Genomic DNA, 18,374 nt, shown 5'->3' on the forward strand with positions numbered 1-18,374 from the left:
AAAAATCATCATGGCCCCTTTAAGAAAAGGCTTTTTTTTTTTTGGCTGGTGGCCATTTTGTTCTTCTATTCCAGCCACAAGAAAAGCCCCTGCAGAACCAGGTGAGCGGAGGCGGGGGGGGGGGAGAGTGTCCGGAGAGGGGGACCTGGCAGGCTATCCAGGGGCTGGGCCCGGTTGCTGAGTGTGTGTAGGGTTGCCAGGTGTCTGGTATTTTCCGAATTTTTTACCAGATAAGAGGTGAAAATACCGGATTTTCTGGGTCAATACCAGATATCTGGCAACCGTGTCCCCCCCTCCCAGATACCCCACGGCAGCAGGAGCCAGGGGGGAAGTGGCACACGCTAATGGGTGCATTTACTCCACTGCATTCTGCTTCCCCGTGGTGGCAGGAGCCACAGGAGGGCACAGCTGCTCCTGCCTCGTGGCACCAGGCCCCTGTGATCTCCAAAGTCACTTTCTCAGGGAGGAGAGGCGTGGCAATGGCAGCATGGGAGACAGTCAACCACAGCTCTGCCCCAACCGGATTGTGCAGTCGCTCTGCCAGGACTGGCCTGTGGGCTGGGAGTTTGAAGTCCCGGCCTTAGACTCTGGCCCCTAATCCCATCCTTGCATCTTTCCAGGGCTTGTCCTCAGTCCTAAGTAACTGAACCGCTATAGCAGGACTGAACTCGCCACCTTTAGCTGTTGAGCTTTCTCCTCATCTGCCTGATATAAGGGTCTTCTGAGTGCCGGCTTCAGCCCTACCCCAGCACTTGGGTAATAAAAGGCTATTGCAAACTACAACAGGACCTTCTTCCTGTATGCCCTGGGGGCTGTTTCTCTGGTGCTGGGTGTGGCATGAGACCCCTGACAGATGGAAGCATGTTTAAGGGAGGTCTGACCTTGGGATGGCATCATGTGGCTAGCCATGAGAATGGCGATGTTCTTGCTTTTTGTTTTTTATGGCCCACAAAACCTAATGCAGTGCAGAAATACCTTAAGGCAATTCCCCATAACAAACTAGAACTGCAGCACCAAATAATGGAAGATGAATGAATGAGTTGAACTAAGCAGATTCTTATCGCTGCCCCGATCTTGCAAATGCTTCTGCAGCTGAGTGTTCTGTGGTGTTATTCCCCTGTGCAAAGTGACTCCCGTGCATAAGCACTCGCAGGGTTCGGCTCTGCGATGCCCAGGTTACGTAACTGCAAAAAGCAAACTGTGAGTTCTTGGAGCTTGGTTTAGATGAAGTGCAAAGTGAATAAGATTGTTTCTGTTCCCCTAATTGATTTATGACGGATCAAGACAGCCGCAGACCCTGCTTCCGCTTGAGGGCTGGAAGAAGCTCATGCACAGACTTTTTGGTTTTTATGCTCTCATTGTATCACCATTTCTCCCGTTCCCCAAAGAGTTCTGTCAGCAAAACCAAGGAAATCAAACCATGATATTTCTGGTGATTCTGAGTTTGTCGGTGGTGAGGAAAACCAGAAAACTTGTTTTGCTGGGGAGGAGTTTGGGGTCTGGAATACAAATCCACAGAGCCCTAAAGAAACAATGAAAAGCAAAACCTCTTTGCTCTTCATCTTGAAGTTATGATGTCATTGCCCTAACTCACTCACTCTCTCTCTCTCTCTCTCTCTCTCTCGATTGGAAGCCCCTCTTAAGAGTAAGTGGTTAATGGAGGATTTGGCGGTAACTTACCATTTGCACCTGTGGGAGTCAGAGTTAAATACAGCAGGTTGCTTGACACTCAGAATCCTGTAGTACACTGATTGTTCTTGTAGCCTGTGCCTTGTGTGATGGAGACCAGACCTGATGGTATAAACACATGCAGTTTTCTGCTCCACTAATGCTCTCCAGCGTCTCTGACTATATGCTACTTGGGCAATGCAGTCTAGACAGAAATCCCTCTGGGTATGTCTACACAGCAGAGGTTTTTTTGAAAAACGGAAATTTTTCCAAAAAAACCCTTCACTTACGTCCACACTGCAATTGCGTTCTTTTGAAAAAAATCAACCGAGGGTTTTTCCGACATTGGTAAACCTCTTTCTACGAGGAAGAAGCCTTTTTCGGAAAAAGATGTGTGTGGATGGGGAAGAGGGAGTTCTTTTGAAAGAAGAGGGAATAGGAAAAAGCAGAGGGGCCCTGGTGGCCACTCTGTCCATAGTAATCACAGCTTCCATGCGAGATAGCGTCCATTCAGTAGACGCTATCTTTTGAAAAAGCAGGTTGCTTTTCGATGCGCTTTTGTGTGTGGACGCTCTCTTTCGGAAGAAGTTTTTTCAAAAGATCTCTTCCAGAAAATCGAGAAAAGATCTTTTCCCGAAGAGATCTCTTCCTAAAGAAGCTTGCGGTCTAGACATAGCCTCAGCGAGCTAGAGAGCAAAAGTTGTGTCAAAAGCTTGACTAGAACGAGTCTGAGCAAATGAGTTGTCCCTGCGTGTCTCTGCAGTTCATTTGAGATGGTGCATATAAGGATTAGCTCTAATGCTTATTCTAAATTGAACTAAGCAAATAAGTGATGGGTTTTTTTTATTATTATTTTTGTTGGTTTGTGGCTGAACTGAAAACCCCAAAGAAAAATTGGTTAACTTCCAGCTGAAACTGATTGTGGTGTTTTTTTTGTTATGAAATGAAATACTGGAACAAAAATCATGTGGGTCAAATAAAATGTTGCCGAAGTCGACTGGGAACACTTTAGAAATTGTTGTTTTCATATTGTTTTTCAGATGTAATTGTTTCTGTGCCTCAAAAAATGGGCGGTTTGGCTAGCTAACACTCACGAAATTTTCTGTCAGCTCTAATTATGGACCTTCTAACGTCTCAGTTGTCTTGAAAGAGACTGCGCGGAATTTCAGACCGGATCAGATATTTTTAGGTTTCTGGTACATTGTTTCAGATGTGTGTTTTGCTTCTTAATACTATTTTTTTTTTAAAAAGAGGGGAGGAATCGGGGGGAGGGGGGCAGAAGTTGCTTTTATTTTTGTTGTAAGAAAAAAACCAAATATCATTAAGCCATGCAATGAGATGACATCTAGATAGTGTTAAACCTTTTATTAGCTGATCTGCAGGCTCTCAATTCCTATGCTCGTGCTGCCTTTTATGGTTTACTGTACACATGCGACATTTCAGTATGTTTTCGGTTTGAGAGATGACTTCTCTGCTCCTGTCCAAGCACTTCGCCTCCCTGGTTTGTCATGTCGTATTGATGTCTTGCTGGGGCCATGTGATTATAGACCCATTGACCTTGTGGAAGGTCAGTCAAGCTGCTGTTTGCCAAGGGACAGTTTTGAAATGATTTATCTTTCTGTCCTTCTCTTGAATTGGATTTTCAATGGTGATGTATTAAGAGTCACCCTCTGTTTAATAGAAGTGCATTGGTGTATTTAGGTTGATGACTCCTTGTTTGACTAGAATCATAGAACACTAGAAGTGGAAGGGACCTCAAGAGGACATGAAGTCCAGTCCCCTGTCCTCACGGCAGGACCAAGCATCATTTAGATCCGTGGTCACCAACCAGTAGATCGCGATCTACCAGTAGATCTCGGAGGCTCAAAGAGTAGCTCTTGAGCCCTCTCTGAACTGCACATTTGCGCAGTACATTTACATTAGATTTCCTCATTTGAGGAGCTGCTACTCACCGAGCAACAGCACAGGTGAGTAGCTGTGAGGAATGGTGGGAATTTTTTTTAAAGTAGCAGTATAAGGATTGGGGATAGCAAGTGATGGAGAGGAGGAGAATAGAGAGGGCGGGGCTTCAAGGAAGGGGCAGGGCGGTAGATCTTGGCTTGGTCTGTCATTTAAAAAGTGAACTTGGGTGTAAAAAGGTTGGAGACCACTGATCTAGATTATCCCTGATAGATGTCTACCCCACCTGCTCTTAAGTATCTCCAGTGATGGAGATTCTACAACCTCCCTTGGCAATTTATTCCAGTGCTTAACCATCCTGACAGGAAGTTTTTCCTAATGTCCAACCTAGACCTCCCTTGCTGCAATTTAAGCCCATTGCTTCTTGTCCTATCCTCAGAAGTTAGAGAATACAGGCAGTCCCCGAGTTACGCGGATCCAACTTATGTCCAGCTAGTGCGCCCCCCCCCCCCCCCCCCCCAAGCAGACCAGGCTTTTGTTGTGGACGTCTGGGGTAGAGCAGCTGGGGTGCTGCCGGGTTGGTCCTGGGGGGACCTACCCAGCAGCGCCCCAGCTGTTCTGTCCCAGGCTCCAGATTCAGCCGCTGTTGAAACTGATCAGTGGCTGATTCCAGGAAGCTGGGGGCAGAGCAACTCTGCCTCGGGCTTCCTGTAGTCAGCCCCTGGTCAGTTTCAGCATCAGCGGCTGAATCTGGAACCAGTTCCGAGTTACGTACAAATTCAACTTAAGAACAAACCTATAGTCCCTATCTTGTACGTAACCCGGGGACTGCCTGTACTTTTCTCCCTATTCCTTGTGTCACCCTTTTAAGTACTTGAAAGCTGCTATCATGTCCCCTCTCAATTTTCCCCTTCCAAACTAAACAAACCCATTTCTCCTAGTCCTCCCCCATAAGTTTGACGCTCAGGCCTAACTGTCTCAAGATGGCTGGAGTGATTTTATGTACCTTACTTAGTGGAAACCCAGCTAGAGGAAATGTAAAAGGTTTTGACCTTAAGAAGTCCTGAGTGCCTGCTCTTTGAAAATTAACCCCTTTAATACAGCGGTGGGACCCCTGCATCCTGAGGGTCACATGCAGCCCCCCACAGGGTCTCTGTGTGGCCAGCGAGACATTTTGTTTGCCACTGCCCACGTGCTGGGTTGCTAGATTCTGCTGGTTTCTGTCTGAGTAGGTTTTTTCCTACCTGTGTTACTAAAATGACATGCATATAAAGCCAGGGCCCGGGATGTGAGGGGTGTGCTGATTGTGCACAACGTTGACCGTGAGAGCCGGGTGCTCCCTCTGCACCTAATCAGAGAGCTGCTACGGTTCAATCAGCATCCCCTGCAAATTCTAGATACGCAAGCCCAGTGAGCAAAACTGCCCTAGCCCGGGAGACTCTCTTGGTTACAACAATCTTGCGGCCCACTGAGATGAGCAAGGGCCACTCACCAACCTAGGTAGGCCATCGCTGCTTTCAGGTGTCTCGAATTAGACACCCATATGGTGAAACTCAAAATCATGCTCATCATTCTTGAAAGCTTAGGCCTTTAATAATTAAGGCTTGCAGGGTATTAATATTCCAGGTCCAGCATCTGGATGCCATGTGTAAATACGAAGGGAGCAAAAATTACTGTCACATTGCCTTAGCCCCAGGGACTGGGCACGCATGGGTTGAGAAGCTTGACTTTCCACAGTAGCAAATAAATCACACACATGCTCCTGCTCTTCCAGAATCTGCAGCATGAAGTCCCCTCGTACAGCTGGTCCCCTCAGTAGCACAAGATGGGAATTTTCACGGAACTCTTTTGCATTGAAAAATGCTGATTTGTTGAAATGGAAACTGAAACAAGGGCTGAATTTCCCAAAGAAAAAAGCAGAGGGGAAAAAAAGCTTTGGAATTGGAGTTTTGTTTAGACAGCGTTTGACGCACAAATGTCGGGGGTTTGTTTGGTTGCGGTTTTTCTGGATCAAAATGACATTTCATTTAGAAATGTAAAGATTTTAGAAGAAAAGATCAGTCAAGACACAAGTGTTGACTTGAGCCAATGACATAATTTGATTGACCCGAACCAGAAAACACTGTGGCTGCGTATAGACTGGCAAGTTTTTCCGCAAAAGCACACGCTTTTGCACAAAAACTTGCCAGCTGTCTACACTGGCCGCTTGATTTTGCGCAAAAGCACTGACGTTCTACTATCCGAAATCAGTGCTTCTTGCACAAATGCTTTGACGTTCCTGTTCGGGCAAAAGCCCTTTTCCGGAAATGTTTTTGCGCAAGAGGGCCAGTGTAGACAGCTAAAAACTGTTTTGCGCAAAAATGCCCTGATGGCGAAAATGGTGATCGGGGCTTTCTTGCGCAAAACCGCGTCTAGATTGGCACGGACGCTTTTCCACAAATCCGTGCCAATCTAGACGTTCTTTTCCGCAAATGCTTTTAACGGAAAAACTTTTCCATTAAAAGCATTTGTGGAAAATCATGCCAGTCTAGACGTAGCCTGTGTGTTTTGGTTCACTAATCTTCTCAAGATTTTGAGTTTTTGGTTTGATTTTAAATGGGGGAAAAACCTTTGATCTCTTGCGAATATGAATGGGATTAAACCGTTCCCTGGCTGTTAGAGAGCAGTTCCTACCCTCCCACTGGCTCTGCATTCTAGGGCTCCTGAAGCCGAGAAGCGCGTCGATAGCCACAGTGGCAGCCGAAGGAGGATTTGCTGCATTGCAGACAGGCAGCAGCCACCTGAGCTGTTGTGGAGCTCAGGAGCCCATGGCCTGCCCCCTCAAGCCTGCTGGAGATAGGCAGGAGGGAGGTATTGACAGCAGAGCCCAGGCTGCTTATCGCTTCACATTCTTCCTGTCTGTGCTCTAAGCTTTTGTTGTGGGGCTGTCTGGGACTCTCTTATCTCTGGGGAGGGAGACTGGAGAGAGGGGGTCTTGTGCTCCGCGGGTCTTGGACTCTTAATCTAGCAACAGGAGGAATTGTTTTCCCAATGCTCCTGCAGAATAGTAGCACTGCTCTTGGTGACAGTGCAGGATAGGTAGGCCTCAGTGCCTCCAAGCCGGTGCTAGAGCCATTCACAAAGGATTTGTGCTCAGCTGCCCCATAATGTGTGTGTGTGTGTGTGTGTGCATGTGCGTGTGTGCGCGCGTGCATGTGTGTGCGTGCGCGCGCGCCTTCAGGAGTTCAGAGTTGAGGGGTTTTTTACCTCCTCCCTTGCTTTTCCTCAGCCCAGTTGGGCAGAGACTTGTTTTTGCTTCTGATTTGGTGTCGGGTTGCAGTTTTACTGCTGGCGTGTGCAGGAAACAGATTTAAGGTCCAAATGATAATTTTGTGAGGGCTGGGTTTCCACTCTCCTGCTTCAGGGCATCCGTTAACCTCTAATTAATAGGGGTTAGGAAGGGACTTTGCCTAGGGGCAGGTTATTCTATTGCCATCTGCTGCAGCGTTTCACCAACCTTCCGCTGAATCAGCTGGTACTGGCCACTGTTGGAGACAAGATACCAGGCATCAAGGTCAGGCTGGCAAGTCCTATGTTCCATGGGATGCATGGGCAAAAGCATTTGCAGACCCAAGCAGGAGCACACCCCCATACCCAGCCTAGCAGGGAAAAGGACACCAGGAAAGAGGCTGTGTGTGCAAATTTTAGGTCCTCTTCAAAGTAATTTCCAAACAATAAGTAATTAGTGCAAGGCCCATGGAGAGAAGGAGGTATTGGTCTCCACTGCAACACATGGGAAAGCAGAGTCCAAAGCACTAGAACTGGAAGGGACCTCAAGAGGTCATCAAGTCCCCTGCCCTCATTGCAGGTCCAGGTACCATCTAGATCATCCCTAATAGATGTTTATCCAACCTACTCTTAAATATCTCCAGTGATGGAGATTCTACAACCTCCTGAGGCAATTTATTCCAGTGCTCCACCACCCAGTCAGGAAGCTTTTCCTAATGTCCAACCAAAACCTCCCTTGCTTCAATTTAAGCCCAGGAAGTTGAGGGAAATGGTATCCGAGTTGGGAATAAAGTCCCGGGGTCCTGCTTTTGCTTGCATCCCTGGCTATGTCTACACTCGTGGCTTCTTGCGCAAGTAATATGCAAATGAGGCTAAGCGTGGAATATCACTGAGCCTCATTTGCATACCTAATGAGCCACCATTTTTTTCAGAAGAGGCTCTTGCGCAATGCCGTTACACCTATTACTTGAGAGGAAGAACGGCATTGCGCAAGAGGGTTTTTCTTGAACAAGAAGGGGCAGTGTAGACACTCCTTCTTGCGCAAGAGCCTCTTCTGAAAAAAATGGTGGCTCATTAGGTATGCAAATGAGGCTCGGTGATATTCCATGCTTAGCCTCATTTGCATATTACTCGCGCAAGAAACCGCGAGTGTAGATATAGCCCCTGTTTTTGGTAGGTATCATGTGCATATATTTATCTTGCATAAAATTCAGCTATAAAATCCCCAGAATGTTTTGATTTCCCTACTGCTTGCAGCTTGTTGCTAATAACATATGTGCTGTGGGTATAAACAGCCTTTAAATGTGGTATTTCAGGAACGAGCTGGGAATGGTGCTCAGGGGTAAGCCCTGGCTGCCTGCAGTACTCATCAACGTTGGACTCTCTGCCCATCCGGTTACCATCTTCCAGCTTTTGACTCTATTCTTTTCTGTCGTTGAAAATTATATCCTGTTTTATTTCAGTGGCAGCCTCTGGCCTTTCCAAGACCGAGGCTGGAGCAGGCTTTTATGTGCTATAATAATGAAGGGGCTTGCTGCATAATGAGCTACTAGCCGGCATTTAGTTTTTTCTATTCTATGCTGTAGGGTGAGAAGGGCGAAGGCTGAGCTTTCAAGTCACACGCCAGTTTGCGTCTCAAATGCAGAGACAAAAATAAGTTTTCCATCTGCTTCTGGATTTGTTTCTCTTTGAAGAGTTGGTTTTTAAGCCGGGCACCCTGTGGAATGGCATCCACGTGGCATGGCCTTCCATTTATTGCTACTGACACTTCTTCTTTTATTTTCTTTGCCCACCTGCTCCGAAATATTGCATCTGTGGTACAATTGCTGTAGTACCAGAACCCTGCATGAGTCCTGTTCCTCCAGTCCATGCTAGGATATAGAATCACTGCTGTCCCTGCCCTACACACAGGGGATGAGGCCCAGGGAGATCAAAGCATGGTGTATATTTGAAGGATGAAGGGCAACAATGGGCAGCCTAGACAAGTGACTGGTCTCCTTCGTCTCCGTGGGCCGCAAGATTGTCATAACCAAGATGGCAAAACTGCCCTATCCCAGGAGACCAACGGCCCTTGCGTGCCTAGAATTTTCAGGGAGTGCCCATTGAAATAGCAGCGCTTTGATTGGACGCAGAGGGAGCGCCCGGCGCTCGCAGTCAATGTTTCGTACATTCAGCACATGCCTCACTTCTCAAGCTCTTGCTTTACGTGCGTAACACCCGCAGGAAAAAAACCTACATGGCTGGGAACCAGCGGAATCTGGCAGCCCTGCATGTGGGCAACGGTAATCAAAACATTTCGAGGGCCGCACAAAGAATCCTGATGGGCCACATGTTGCCCACCGCTGTTGTATGGTCTTGACTTTTTAAAAATGATACTGTCACACTAGTCTGAGCCCTTATATGGCCATATCAAGGTGGCATCATTAATCCCCTTTCTGTTCTAGAATAGCGATACTGGTGTAAGACACCTTTCTACTGATCCAGCTGAGTCCACACCAAACGGCTTGTGCCGGTATAATTGAAGTGGCCCAGTTTTTGTGTCTAGAAAGGCCTAAGTGTTTGCCCCGGGTCACACACAGCGTCTGTGAGGATGGAAAATTTTAATCCAGGTCTCCTGGGTCCCAAGACGCTTGGAACCATCCTTCCTCGTGTGTTTTTTCTTACACGTCTTTAAAAATATGGCATAATGTGAGGTAAGCAGCACAGGGCTCTTTGGGTTGCCTTGGTAACGCTAGATCCTTGCAGCTCTTAAAAGAGAGTTTATTCTTTCATATAAGATGTTGGGTCAGCTCCTGAGCTGGTATAAAGCAACATAGCTCCAGAAACATCAGCTGGTCATTTGGCCCACAGTCAAGCCTGCTGACAGGGGCAGGGGCGGGCAAAGATGACACTTGCCCAGGGCCCAGTATTCAAAGGGGCCCAAGCAGGAGTCGGTACATGCAGGGAGCTGTCTTAAAATCTGGCTCCCGGCTTGCACCGGCTCCCCAGGCTCTCTGCACATATCAGGAGCCTGCGTGTAACTGTGAACATGGTCCTGCTTTGGGCAGGGGGCTGAACTCTGACCTCCTGAGGTCTCTTCCAGCCCTGGGATTCTATGATTAACCAATGAGCCCAAGCTCATCAGTTAACCGTTTACACGGTTACACTTTTCACATCTCTGTTGGCTGAAGTTCCTAATGCCAGCCAATGAGGAGCCTGTGGTAACATTAACAAGGCACGATGTGCCCACGCTTGGAAACCTCAAGCAAATTTGCTTTGATACAGTTTCAATCTAAATATAAACCTCCTGTTTTTTAAGCCAATAATGACATCAGGTCAGACTTGGTTGTGTCGATGACTCAACTTTATGATGCCAACAGGGAGCTCTTAAAAGCAGGAGCCTTTGGTCAGCTTGTGGACAGCTGTAGCTGCCTGATGGATCAGCGTATGAATGCCAGTGGGGGAGCGTTTTTAAAACCTCACCTCAGGGTTTCCGACCATAAGGAATACCCAGGGTGATTGGGTTTTAATAACATTAATAGGCTAGACTTGAAGGTTCCTCTGCCTGAATTTAAAGGCACATTTTAACATTGGCTGACTTCCCTTTCTTGGCTTTTCTGTAGTGAAAGAACAAGGTCCTTTCAGTACAATAGTTCAGTCACAGCAAGCATGGAAAATTACAGCCTGTGAAAGCCAGTAATTGGTTGAGGACCATCTCTATAGCCACCGTAGCAACAATTCAGTGTTGGAGGTGAATGTATGTTCTGCATAAATAATAATTTTCACTTACTAGCACTTCCTATTTGAGTGTGTGGATGTGCTTTTGGGTTGATGAGCTTCACGGGGCCCCAGCCGAGCAAGGAAGGGTTGTACGAGAATCTCTTGCCCCAGCGCAGAAATGCAGCTGCACTTGAGCTAGAAAACAGCAGCCATTTAGCAGCATGTGGCATTGCTCCTAAAAACGGGGCACTAGGAAGAGAACCACGTGGACTTGTCACTGCAAGGGGAGCATAGGTAGGTGCAGTATAACAGTCTGAACTGGACTGTGGCTGGGAGCTAGTGCCCATAAACTTGATAATGTGTCCTCCCGCCTGGATTAGGATTTCCACATCTTGCCCGTATGGCATAGCTGCAGCCCATCCTTTCTCCACCAATATCTGCTGGTCTGGGTCATCGGTTAATTGCTGAGATATCACCAACCCCACACCCTACAGTGGTGAAATGCCACTCAGAGTCTGATCCTCGTAAGCTTGGGAAATCTGACGGGTTCACAGCCCAGTGGAAGCAAGAGAAGATCAAATGAAAACTAGGCGAAGGGCGTGTCTACGCCGCAGCCATGGGGTGGGACAGCAGCTCATGCAGAGGTCCCCAGGAGAGCGTTGATCTAGCTAGCTCAAGCGCTGGAAGAGTGAAGCTGTGTTGTCAGGCTACATAAGCCCCCCAGCGCTTTGGGTAATTGTGCGGGTGGCTGGCCAGCACTGAAGTCTGTGTTGTTCTGACTTCACGGCTCCAGCTAGCTCGGGTATGTCTACACAAGCTGGACTAAGACCCATGCCTACAGTAGAGACCAACCCTCAGATGAGGCACTTGTGAACTAATGGTCAGCATTGGAACCCAGACTCTGAGAGGTGGTGAGTTAGTGCTTACTAGGGGTGTAAGAGGGTAGCTGTTTAAATGGGTAACCAATAAGCACGAGCTTATCAGTTCCCCAAAAGACTATCCAGCTATGCATAGCTCCCTGTATCAGAGGCAGCGGTGTGGGGCGGCAGGCAGGAGCTGGTACATGTGGGGATCCAGCTGCCGTTACACCAGTGGTTTCACAGTTAACCAATTACACGCATTTTAACATCCCTAATGCTTACCCCAGCATGCGCTTTCCTACCCTTCTTTCCCCCTGTTGTCACTCCAGCCTCGCGATTGTGAGCAAAGAAGTGTGGCTTAGTGTCAGATTGTTGTTTTGAAAACACATCTGTGCGATCTCTGATGGTTAATTTAAAATCGAAGCTGTTTCAGTATTGATGCAGAGAGAACAGGAGAGGGACCTGCCTAGGTATTAGCAGTTCACGTCACACTTCCGTATCCATGTTATTTTTTATAGAAACCTCAAAAACCTCTTCAGAAAGCATTTTGCATGTGCATGAAATATGAGACTGGCCATACTGGTTGTAATCAATGACCCATCTAGCCCAGGATGCTGTTTTCTGCCGGTGGCCCAGGCCAAATGCTTCCGTGGAAGTGAACGGAACAGGACAATTTGAAGTGATCCCCCTCTTGTTGCCAGTCCTAGTTTAGTAACTGGAGCATGGGGGTGCCTGACTGTGTGTTGTATGAAGCTTTTTTTTGGTTTCCGGTTCATGTTAATTTCATTGGGTGATCCCAAGTTCTTGTATTCTAAGTGGTAAATAACATTATCCACATCATTAATTCTTTAATATACTTCTGTCATGTTCCACCCTGAGGGTATGTCTACACTAGCCCCCTAGTTCGAACTAGAGAGGCTAATGTAGGCATTCAAATTTGCAAGTCAAGCCTGGGATTTAAATATCCCGTGCTTGATTTGCATCTTCCCAGCCGGTCGCCATCTTTGAAATGTACAAGTCTGGACTAACTACCCGCGTCTACACGTGTCAGGGACCCGGTAGTTCGAAATAAAGCCCTAGTTTGAACTACCTGTTAAACCTCATTCCAGGAGGAATAACAGGTAGTTCGAACTAGGGCTTTATTTTGAACTACCGGGTCCCTGCCGTGTGTAGACGCAGGCTGTTAGTCCGGACTTGTAAATTTCAAAAATGGCAACCGGCCGGGAAGATGCAAATCAAGCACGGGATATTTTTAAATCCCAGGCTTGATTTGCAACTTCGAATGCCTACATTAGCCTCCCTGGTTCGAACTAGGGGCTAGTGTAGACATACCCTTAGTTGTCTCTTTTCTAAGATGAATAACCACAAGCTTTCTAATCTCATATAGAAGCTGTTCCAAACCCTTAGTCACTTGTGTTGCCCTTCTCTGTACCCTCTCCAATTCTATGATATCGTTTTTGAGAAGGGATGACCAAAATTGCGTGCAGGATTTGAGGTGTGGGTGTACCATGAATGTATATAGCAGCACTATAATTACTGTCTTCTTATCTAGCCCTTTCCTAAGGGTTCCTAGCTTTGTTAGTTTTTTAAATTGCCGCTGCACATTGAAGCTACAACTACACTGCCTCTTTTGCCGGCAGAGAGTATGCTAATGAAGTGTCCTGATGCTCTGGAATGGGGCTAGGCCCTGAGGCCTAAAACGACCATAGATAAATCCTCTAGGAGGCTAGAGTGGCTGTGGAGAAACCAGCCAATCAGAAGCCAGGAGGTGACTCCAAAAGGAGCTGCAGGAGCAGAGGCAGCTCATTTGTGGCCCAGACCTGGAAGGGAGAAGGTCAAGGGGTCTGGCTGGCAAAACCAAGGGCAGCTCAGAGTGGGGGGTGGCCAGGACACACTCTTCAGGAGGAGAAGCCCTGGAGGCACCACTCCACTACCAAGTGGGGAAGCAGAGTGAGAGGCTGGACTCAGAGTGACACTCTGAGGAGGGCACTGGGATGAGCCCCCTGTTCGAGGTGCACCCCGGAAGGGGGTTGTGATTTCACACAGGGCTGTATGACTCGGCCAGAGGGCTGAGTAGCTGCAAGGCTTTTAAAATACTGAGGCAGTGCAGGAACTCAGCCAAAAGGGGGCAGTGCCGGGAGGTGAGTGCCGACCCTGTTTACGCCCTCCCTTTAGGATGGGCTGGTGGCTGAGGGATTCTTCCCTGCACCCTTTGCTGGGGTGGGGGAGTTAAGTGGGTTGCGACTTCCTTTTCAGTTCTAGATGCTTTTTCATGCTGGGGTTTTGGCCTGGTGCGGAGTCGGCTGGAACAGGGCTTTCCCCCGGCGAGGTTTGAGTGTATTGTGGAAAACTGGAAACGGCTCATCAATGGAGTGAAAGGAGAAGATGTATAACAGCAGATCCAACCCCAACCTTCTTTCTCGGTGTCCAGGCGCTGATGGGAGACCATGCATGCTGCAAGTGCCAAAGGGATCGACTCACATGTCACAGGCCCCCCCGGTTGCTGTGCAGCATGTGCGCAATGGACAGGCAGCTTTCGGAGAGTGTAATGAGCCAGTGGCTGCTAATTATGGTGCATTCATTTGTCTCTGGGAAGCTAATTGTTTGTTCTACCTAGAAACTCCTTTTGGCCAGACCGCAAGGGTTTAACCCAGCTCGGTATGGAGGCAGCTAGCCCTTGGTCCAGCCGACCACTGAGGCGCATGCTTAACTGCATTGTCCCATTAAAGATTTGTGCACTCAGCATTTTGCATGGGGGAGCTGCAAGGAAGCAGATGTTTGTTCTGTAGCTGATGAGTTGTATAATGTAATCTCGGGTATTAATGATGGAATAAATCTGAGCCACCAGAATTCAGGGCACAGGAAGTAATGGGCTTCTGTACCCTGGGATATGTAGGTTGGATGTCAGGGAAAAATTTCTAACTACGTGGATGTTAGAGAAGAACAGGTTACCCAGAGGCTGATCCCAACCCTTGGGATCCGAGTGAGCAACGAATTAACCACAGGCACCTTTTTATCTTAGTATGTAAATGCACTGATCAGTTACATCGCTCTTTAAGCCTCAATTTAGTAATGTGAACACCCATGTGATTCATAATCATAACCGTGTGAAAGGAGATGTGCCCCGTATGTCTACTGCAGAGCAAATGGGAACGGATACGGGGGTAAGGACGATAGCATGACCACACATAGACCATTCATGAAAAGTTACATCCTGGGAACAGCTGTAGCTTATCCAGCCTGAGCAAGCAGGAAAGGAGGAATCCGAACGAGTTTATAAATCAATAGGAGCAGTGTCTGCCGGGGCCATGCCCCATTGCTTGGTTGCAGCTGCCAAGACCCTGACACACCCCAACAAGGAAGAGTTACACTTTGGGACAGGCTGCCAAGGGAGCGTGTGGAATCCCCATCACTGGAGGATTTTTGGAACAGGTTGGACGGACCCCAGCCAGGGATTCTCTAGGCTGACGTGGTCCTGCCTCAGCAGCGGGTGCCGAACTAGGGGACCTCTTGAGATCCCCCCTGGGTCACCCTGGTATCAAATATTCCGCTCCATGGAGCTGCCACCCCTTCCCTTGGGAGCCTGTTAATAAATGTGCCTGCCAGGGAGTCTTTCCTGATAATCCTTAAATTTCCCTTTCCTAATTTCATCCCATATGACTCCTCCTCTGTCCCCCCGTATACCACCCTAAATAATCCCTTTCCTTCCCTTGGGAGGGCGAGTGCAAAGAGGCCCTGGATGCTTTCAGTACTGGCCAGCAGGCCTGCTGATAAAAGGTGGGGGGGAGGGCAATTGCTCTAGGGTCTGGTGATTCAAAGGGGCCCAGGGCGCCCAGCTGTTGCTACTGCGGCATCGGAACCCCCTTTTAAATTGCCACTGGAGCACCTTGCAACACGTTCCGGGCAGCACGGAGGACTGGCTGCCCTGGCCATGCCCCGTCTGCCCGAGGCCCCCCCCCCGCCACGAGCATGGAGCTGAGCCCCCCCACACACCTTCCCCAGGGGCCCATGGTGGCTGCCAGCTCCCCTGCTGGCCTGCTCTCCCCCAAACCATCATGTGTTTGCACCAGTGGACCCACATCCCTGCTTCCCCGCAGGCCGGGCCCGTTCTCTGCCGTTGGCTAGGGCCTGACAGCGTTTGCCCAAAGTCCTGTGCACTGCAGTGTAGCTAGCATTGCCTGTGCTGCTTCTGGCCAGATGTGGGGCCTGGGAACCCAAAACCACTGGATTCCAGTATAGCAATCCTGTCTGCGGGGCTTTAATGATACTCTGCCGAGAGCGCAAAAATACCCGTCCTGACATTGATACGCCCCTGCGGGGGCTGGGTGTCCCCCTTGGCAGGCGGTGCCTGGTCTGTGGCTCTGCACAGAAAGGCTCCTTTCTCATTATCTCCCAGGGAGCTCTAATTTGGTTCCTCTTCAGAGAAACAGCTGAAATCACTCCCAAGGAGGGAGACGCTTGCATGGAGGCTGCGAGCGCGTCAGGCTTTCCTGGGGGGCTGCAACGCCCCTCGGGATTAGCCTCCACTGAAAAGCAGCCTGGCTTCAGAAATGTTAGGCCCATGATGTTAGAAAAGCAAACAGCCTCTCCTGCCCCCCCACATCTTCTGTTTGCTGGGGAGCCAGTGTCTCTTCTTTCTTGGTCTCATGTTTGCTGCTGCCAGGTAGGGAAGGATGGAGACCGGAGCATAGGAATTGCCAGACCAGATCCAATGCGCAAGGTCCATCTATACAGCCCACCAAGCCACCGGATCTGGCCCATGGAGGCAGCGGGGAGGCTCCTCTGTATGCCCTGCAGCCCCGCAGCTGCCAGCCCCGTTTCTGTTTCAAAACGGGAGGGGAGGGGAGGGGAGAAAGCTTCAGAAGCTGCCCTCAGCACAATCCCATTGGCCAGTATCTGGCCAGAAACTGGCCAACAGGAGCTGCCTGTTTGAATAACATGCAGCTAAGAAGCAGGGGCGGATGAGAGTGCCACGGGGCCCTGGGCAGTGAAATTTTGCGGGGCCCCTCCTTTGACACGGTGCATGTGCAGGGCCTTGGGAAGTGCGGGGCCCAGGACAGCTGCCCTGCTCACCCTGACCTAAATCCGCTGCTGCTGTGAAGAACCACAGCCCTTCTCCTCGGCTCAGTTATTCACACAAGCACTTGGCCGGCCAGGCTGGCTGGCTAGGAAACATTTTAAGCTCTGCAAGCCTTAACTCTGCAGGCAGGCTGGTTTGTCTGCTGGCTGGTAAGTCTTCTGGCCACAGCCTGCCTCTGGCACTCCAGTCCCTCCATTCCCCAACCCTCTGCCCCCCAATGAACATACCCAAACCCTCTTCCCCCTTCTTGCACCCATACCCCCTCCCAGATCTGCACCCCAATCTCCTGCCCCAGATCACAACCCCCTCCTACCCTAGGTCACATCCCAAACTCCTGCACTCCAGTCCCCTGCCCTAGGTCACAACCGCCTCTGTCGCCCAAACCCCCTCCTAGACTCCATTCTCCTTCCTGAACCCCAGTTCCTTACCCCAAGCTCCCTTCTGCACCCAACCTCCATCCCTGACCCCTCCTCTCCTCCATTCATATCATTGAAGAGTGCAGCCCTTGACCACTTTGCAAAATCTTGGAGTAGCCCCCCTGACAAAAATTATTGCCCACCCCTGATCTAGCCGAAGGTTCTGTCTGATGCTGGTCAGCGTCAGAGGCTGCAGAGAAGGTATCAAATCTGACCGTAGCAAATGTGGGATAATCTGCCACTTGTGGGTCTGGTTCTAACCCTTTATAATGACCTGTTTTGTTTAGCCACCAACACACGAGGTTTAAATCCCTTCTGGCACATTGTGAAGTTTTTGACCTGAGGGAAATGCTATGGCAATTCCACCCGATTGCTTGGAGGGTTCTTAAGTTTATTTTTTCATGCCTCTCCCCACAGGACAAATATTTCAAATGCATTCCCTAAAGACTCCAGCATGAAAAAGAGCTAGATAGATTCATGGGGGTTAGGTCCATCAATGGAAATTAGCCAGGATGGGTAGGAATGGTGTCCCCAGCCCAGTGGACCCCAACGCGGTCCCTGTGGGCGCCATGGCGCCCGCTGGGGCATTTGTGCGCTCCCGCCGACAACCTGGGCTGGCCCGCCCCCGGCACACAGCGCACGGGAGGCGCCGGCCCCAGGCGCGCAACATGCACCAGCGCCGGGTGCGCGGCGCTCAGGCGGCCCCAGCCCCGGGGCATATGCGGGCGCGTGGCGCTCGACTGGCGCCAATGCCGGCCCCAGGCGCACGGCTCGGGCGGCAGCGCCGGTCCCAGGTCCACGGCACAAGGTGCTTGGGCAGCCCTAGCCCCGGCCCTGGGGCACATGCCAGCACCGGCGCCGGGTGCAAGGGCATCCCCGTCCCCTGGCGTGCCCCTGGACGCGTGGCCCCGCTCCTGGGCGCCCGGCATGCGAGTGGCCCCGCCCCTGGACGCCCGGGAGCCTCTAAAGGTTGGGGACCACTGCCCTAGCCGCTGTTTCTCCAGAAGTGGATGATGGGTGACCTGTTGTGTTCCCTCCCTCTGGGGCAGCTGGTATTGGCCACTCTTGGCAGACAGGATACTGGCTGGATGGACCGTTGGTCTTACCCAGTGTGGCCCTTCTTATTGAATCGTATCCTAGAACTAAGGATGTAATAGTGTAGTTGATGAAATGATTAACTGCTAAACAAAAGCTTATGGATTAATGCTATAGACTACATTCTTCCTCCCGCCGCCCCCCCCACCCGGTCAGTAAATATTTTAGCAGGCTGGCCAGCAGCCCAGCTCAGTCCTGGCTTGCAATGGGTCCGGGGTCTACCCCTGCTGCGGTTCTGCATTTAAAGTGCATTAGGAGCTAGGCGGGTACGTAGCCCAACTCAGTTCTGGCTCATGCCAGGTCCGGGAGCTCAGCCCCCCCACCCACCCCGGACCAGGGCTGCTGCCACCCCACGCTACTGTCTCTGTATCAGAGGCAGCAGCCCAGGGC

General features: G+C 49.9%; 1 protein-coding gene across 5 annotated transcripts in view; it reads left to right on the forward strand.

The window, feature by feature from the left end:
- Positions 1 to 18,374, forward strand: part of LOC102452610 (uncharacterized) — a 223,612-nt gene that overhangs the window by 71,899 nt on the left and 133,339 nt on the right. The gene's annotated exons all lie outside the window — the stretch shown is intronic.

Source organism: Pelodiscus sinensis, chromosome 22 (assembly GCF_049634645.1).
Source record: "Pelodiscus sinensis isolate JC-2024 chromosome 22, ASM4963464v1, whole genome shotgun sequence".
Lineage (NCBI taxonomy): Eukaryota > Metazoa > Chordata > Testudines > Trionychidae > Pelodiscus > Pelodiscus sinensis.